This window comes from Haliaeetus albicilla, chromosome W (assembly GCF_947461875.1).
Source record: "Haliaeetus albicilla chromosome W, bHalAlb1.1, whole genome shotgun sequence".
Taxonomy (NCBI): Eukaryota; Metazoa; Chordata; class Aves; order Accipitriformes; family Accipitridae; genus Haliaeetus; species Haliaeetus albicilla.
The window spans coordinates 7,644,863-7,651,183 of NC_091515.1; the positions used below are offsets into that span (position 1 = coordinate 7,644,863).

Here is a 6,321-nt window from a genome sequence, read left to right on the forward strand (position 1 = left end):
GCTTTGACTATTGGCTGAAATTGCAGCCAAATTGCTTTTTCAAGGAGTCTAACAGAGGTATCTAATTCAGGAACTCCATTGAGCCAGACTTCCTTTGCAGTCAGTGAAGAGGGAGGGTGGCGGGAGAGAGAGGAAGGTTCAGACGATTCGGGATGATTCTTAAATGGGCTGTGTCTTCTTCTATTGACTAGAAAAGGAGCCTGCAGAAGCTGAAGATAAGTGCCTCAGCTAAAGGTTGCCCCTGGATTGGCATAGTTTGTCTCTCCACAGAAGCAAATCTGACCTACAAGGGCCCTAGGTGGGGTGAACTGTCCCTGCCACTCACTTTCCAAGTACTCACCTTTTCCTTTTTTTATTCTCACTCTTTCTTTGAGTGTGAATTCCTTGAATCCTTTATTTGTTGTTCCTGCTTTCCAGGGCTACGTCTCCCGTGCAAAAAGCTCTGCTAGAATGCAGCTGTCTCATTTTGCATAGCAGACTCAAAACAGCTCTCACCAGTCCATGTTATGCTAACTTATCATTGAAACATTCAGACCCGAACCCCTGGAATTTTCCATCTGCTTTTCATCTGCTGAGCTGACGCTAGAAGGGCAACCGCTGCGAGAAACCCTGCAGGGCAGGTTTTACCAGTGGGTGTAATTGAGAAACAGTAGCTAACACTCTCAGATACAGGGCAAGGGGATGGTTAATAAAAGAAAATATAGATCAAAAAGATATAAACACACATCACAGCGTGATCCAAATCAGTGTTGCTGTTAGGTTGTGTTTTTGTGTTGTTTAGGGGGTTTTTTTATACATATACGCTCGCACATTCTCAAGACCATGTGTGTTAGCGTGTCTCGTTGGAGAATGTAAGAAATCTGAGATTCGCGGAACGCCGCCAGCATTTAAATGGAGAGAAAGGTCTTATTGAGATTCTGAACAGGGAAGAGGGAAAACTGAGATCCACTTCCCAACCAACAGTGTCACCCGGTTCTTGAGCAAATCAAGTGAAAAAAATAACTGATGATTTTAAGTGCTTGACACAACAGGCCTTTAAAGTCCCAAGTATACAAATCAAAGCCTGCAGTCTGCTGAGCACTGCTAAGGGCCCTGAGGCCTTGTTTCCACTTTGCAAAATGGGTGTAGCAATAGCAAGTAAGCTACCTGCGGTAAAAGGAAAAGCATTATATACTAACCACTGTATTAGGGGACAAGCAGGACTAAGACCTTGAGCTCAGTGGCACCCTCGTTCTCTGGAAACTGGGTAGAGAAAAGGTCGGCAATGAGCACTGATCAGGAGGCTTCACTTCTTTGTAAGACATATTAATGAAGGCAATGATCAAAATGTGTCTTAAACGATCTTTAATTTCCCTTCTCAGTGTGTTTTGCTTTCTTTTCCTTTTTGATAGAAAAGAAAAAATAAATAAGAAAATGGAACCAAAGGAAATGCACACAAAAGCACATGCACACACGCATACACACATATACACACACGGAGAAATCGTTACATAAAATGACCAAGGCAAATCAAGGAAAATAATTATTGCAGCTGATGGAGCAGAAACCCCATTATGGCTAGATGCTAGTTCACAATGTACAGTCCTGGAGGTTGAGAGCTAAATGCATTTTTCAGCATCTTTAGCTCAATTTATTAAATTAAGTTTTAAAATGAATCACCTTTCTTCCCCACTCTATTTTTTCCCCTCCTCCTTGCTCTCTGCTTAGGTCTTGTTTCCTTGGTTATATTTTATAGTCAGTGTTTATCACTGTTCTGGTTTGGTTTGCTTCCTCTCATTTTCAGGCTTGGTGCTGGAGTGTGAAACTCTCCTTACATTTATGCTAAAGATATTATTCATACAGATAGTAAGCCTTAGCATGGGTTGTGAGGTGGGGACAAAGAAATATCTAGAATATCTTTTGGTGCCTTCTGATGAAAGCCTGAGGCACCTCAACCCAGAACCAAATCAAAGCTTCAAGATACAGCAATGTCTCCTGGAAAGCTGATGGTACAATTGAAGAAGGGCAGATATCCATAAGTCAAATATCTTCCTAAAGTGGAAATCTAAGGTGAAAAATGGTAAATGCTCTTCTTAAAGCCTGTATGCATGTTGCCAGCTTTCATCTTTTCCCAGAGTTTCCAACACTGGAGTGGCTGAATATGTAAGTCTTACACCTACATTCATACCAGTTTCACAGGGAGCCTGAAGTAAATCTGGTAAGACCTTTTCTCACATGTAATCCTTTGACCAGGCAGCTGGCTAGCCCTGAAACCCTTTAGATGCAGCTAGTGAGTCTGTACAGAAATTATGCTGCAGGTATCTTTCAAATAGAGAAAAAATGTTCAAAATCTTGTAGCATACGGCACACATTTTTAGGATAATTGTTACTTCAGCTTCATCTTTCTTCTTTTGAACTTAACGTAAGCTAAAAACCAATTTTAATTCCCATGAGATCTAAGTCTCATGTCTCCTGAATCTTAATTTGAGTCATTCTCTTTTTAGTTCCTCCTCATTGATACTGGCTCTATGTTTGCAAAGATGCATCCACTTTCACAGTGGGTCTCTAATTCTCATGGAAATAGGAAAAGCAGTAACCATTTTTTAGGTCAAGAAAAGAATGGTCAGAAGTGAAGTGACAAACATCACAGAGAGTGGCAGTTGCAAAATGGAACATAGAAGCCACAATATCCATCATGGAGATGCTTCTTATAGATACACAGGACCACAGGACTGGAGGAGATAGATGCCCAGTTCCCTGTCTTTTCTGGCAGTTGTGCAATATATGGATGCTGCAGAATGACTCACAGGTTCAAGAAATCATAATGAGAAGATAATGTCAGCTTTGGGTTTCTGAGAAGGAATTGCAAGAGAGGGAATGGGAAAAAGACAAAGCCAGAAATATGTAGCAATGCCTTCCTCTGTTTATAAAGTATGAGAAATGAATTCAGGATGTAGTTACTGACGTGGATTTTAACACAGTGCCTATTCACATATGCATAGCATGAGTAGCTCCAAGTATAACCTGGTTGAAGAGTGATTTAATTAATAACACTCAAACTATAAGCTTTCATTTATAGTAAGACCCTCTGGGGCTTATTTCTTTACATCACTGCTAGAATACAAAAGAGACTTAAAACTTGTGTAAATTACCTTTACATGTAAGGTATATAAAGAGATATGTATGGAAGTTTCATGCAGGTGTAAATAAATACATTTCTGTGTGCATGTGGGGGGGGATGGAGTGTCTGTGTGGGTGTTCATATCAAGAATAGCTGTTTGAAGAACAGATTTTTAAAGATCTTTTTTCTTGATTTAATTTTTTTTTTCCTTTTTATAAAAAGGAGCATGGCAAGATTATCTTTTGCAGTTATTAGTAAAGATCTATTTATACAGATGCCTTTCTAAATTATGAATTCAATCATCATCCCACAGATAAATGTTGAGTCATAAAGGCACATGTTGATTTAATATCTGAGAATGAGACTTTTGAGTCAAAGGACTGAATCACATTAGAAGTGCTGGGTTAGAAATGGTTAGGCTTTGAAACTTAATACTACAGCAAATAAATCTGACAATACGTTTTAAAATAGAGAAGAGGAAAAAAAAAAAAGATAAATGGCAGCCATGAAAGTATCACCAGAATATTTTTCGACCAAACTGCTGCATATTTCAAAGGTATATTATCAAGATAGTTTTCTGTTTGAGGGTCAAATGAATAACTTGTTCATCAGTGTAATAAAGCATGTTTTACTCCATGTGAACATATATGCTTTAGAAAAATCAACAACCACCACCAATTTGGTAAGCTCTGAAGTTTGCTCAGAGAGTAGCAGGAATATGAATTACCAGAGGAAATTTAGATAAAATAAATATAGGAAGTCTTCTTTCCCAAAGTGGAATATATCGAATCCCTTTAGAGGTGTGGCTTCCTACATTTAGGGCCAAATTTCAGAACAAGATGACAATACATTTGCATTTAAAATTTCCTTTATCCAAAGTTTTGAATGCAAACATACCCATAAGGATAACACCCAAACTGTATAATTGACAGTGGGGCATGTAAACCTAATCGCTGTGAACCTGTTAACTATGGCTATCCCATACAAATCCGTATCTAAAGAATCGTGCTATATGTAAAGGTTATGTCATTCCCTAAGGACGCTATCTCTTTTTCTCATCACCCTCTTTAATTGAGATGCAAGCTAAATCCCAAACAGCAATCCAGACTGTCTATTTTCTTAACTGCCTAACCCGCAGGTTTCTTAATCTATAGGTGCTTCACTAATCAACCTTCGAGTTCCTTAGGTGCTCACATCCAGATGCTTAAACATTCTCAGAAATGCACATCCTAAGCAATGGGTGGTATTCTTCTACCTGAAACTTTGCTGCTGCATTACAGAAAGTGTACAGGCACCAGCAACTAATGAATTCCTCCGTGAAGGCAAAAATTCAGCCCTTCCCTAAAGGCGTTTTGCCCCATCTTCTGAATTACGGCACTCTCACTGAAGAATCTGGAGAGCCAGATATGGCTCAGCAGGAAAGCACTTGAATTAGCATCACGCATATAATGGCAGAGAATGGCAACTGGAGATTGTGGCAGAGCTTCCAAGAAATGGCTCTGATAAGAAAGGTTAATACTTAATGTGCGCTGGATGAATCACGCTGTGAAGGAAAAACCATCTCTTAGTAGTCAGCATAGTCAGGGATGAGCTACAATAGGTAGACCTAAAGCCTGTGATGGTTTTCAAAGGCATTTTCTTCTCACTGCTTGATATTTATGGAGCTTTATGTACCCTGGATTGATGAGATACTAAGACTTTTCATGGGGTAGGATCTAAACTAATCACATAAATTAGCTGGGTTGGGCTCTGTTGTGAAAGAACATGAGTCAAACAGTGCCACCTTTCTGTCTGTTTTTTTCTTCCGTTTTTCTCCTCTCAAAGAGATCTGATCATGAAGTTTCCAATCTCACAGTGCCAGCGGGTTGGAAAGTTACTGGAATTTACCCACATGAAATTTTTCTCGTCTTAGTAAGTAACACTGGGTCTACCCAGAGACTGGGAAGCCATCCTTAGCCACTAACAGAGAGATTTCAATGATGAAAACCTGTGAAGTTGTGGGGGGTTTTGACAGATGTTCTGGACATATTTTGAAGAACTTTTTTTGCAGTGGCAGCAACTTTGAAGATTCAAGGGTGGTAGTGAATCTAGGCCCACTTTCCAAGGAATTAAACCTCTAAATGTGTTGACGAACCTCCTATAATCTCCAGGATACATTACATTGTAATATTTTATAATCTGTCATATTAAAATGCCCATCTAGGCCTGTGCTGTCACAGTCATATTTTTAGTACGCTTCTCACTTAAAAGTCACATTTATCAATGGGTCTTGCTGTCTGAATAGCCATTTGTGAGTGAAAAAGGTGATCGCATTTTCTTTTAAGAGACAGCAGATTTCTTTTAAAAATTTTCAGACCAATTTTCCTTCCTTTTCACACTTCTATTCATAGTGAAAGGCACTGACCATAGCTTCCTTTAAAATACAAACAAAAGGTAATAGTTGGTGGGGACTAAAAAAGAAAGAAAAAAGATCTGATCCCAACTAAACTGGTTATCGTGAAGTTTATTGTCTGTTCAATGTGGAGAAATATCTGGTCATCTTATTTTTATTCAGAGCTTCGGATTACCTTGATTCAACATAATAAGTAAAACCACGCATTTGCTTTTCAAGGAACATTAGAAATTGTTCTAGAAAGGCCTTATTAGTTCTGCTTTTCCAGTTCTCAACAGTGTGACATTATGAAAAATGATAGGTTTTACAGACTTAGTAAAATGTGTTATTGTCCTTGCTGACAAGCCCTGGCAAGCTGCTGTGTGTGTTTTTACAGAGCACAATGTCAAAACTTTCTTATACAAAGCTCGAGGACCTGTTCAGAATAAGCTACAGCAGGCAGAGATTAGTGAATCCCCACCATAGCTCTTTACAGATTTGCAACTTGTATATTCACTTGTGGGGCGTCACGGTTGTATATTGAGCATCCATAAATCACAAAGCTCTCCGGCCTTGCTATGGAAATATGACAATTCTGCTCGGCACCTGCTCCACCCTCTATTTCTGTCACTTGCCAGAATGACAGCGGGCTATAAACGTCTCCACATGCTAAAGCCCCGGCTCTGATTCGATGGAATTAAATGACCTTGGCCAAGATGATATTTTTGATGTGGAGAGCTTATCCCATTCTTCATGCAAAAGAAGCAAGGCTCTAAACCTGAGTGACAGAAGTCAAATCTTCTTGAAGAAAAAAAAAAAAAAGATAACATTGACTTTATTTTAATATTTC

At 39.1% G+C, this 6,321-nt stretch overlaps 1 long non-coding RNA gene across 1 annotated transcript; it reads left to right on the forward strand.

The window, feature by feature from the left end:
* The first annotated feature begins 530 nt into the window (after positions 1–530).
* LOC138683291 (uncharacterized) lies at positions 531–5,316 on the forward strand. The gene is made up of 2 exons (XR_011322884.1): positions 531–629; positions 2,115–5,316. It is a non-coding gene; the product is annotated as an uncharacterized lncRNA (long non-coding RNA).
* The last annotated feature ends 1,005 nt before the right edge of the window (positions 5,317–6,321 follow it).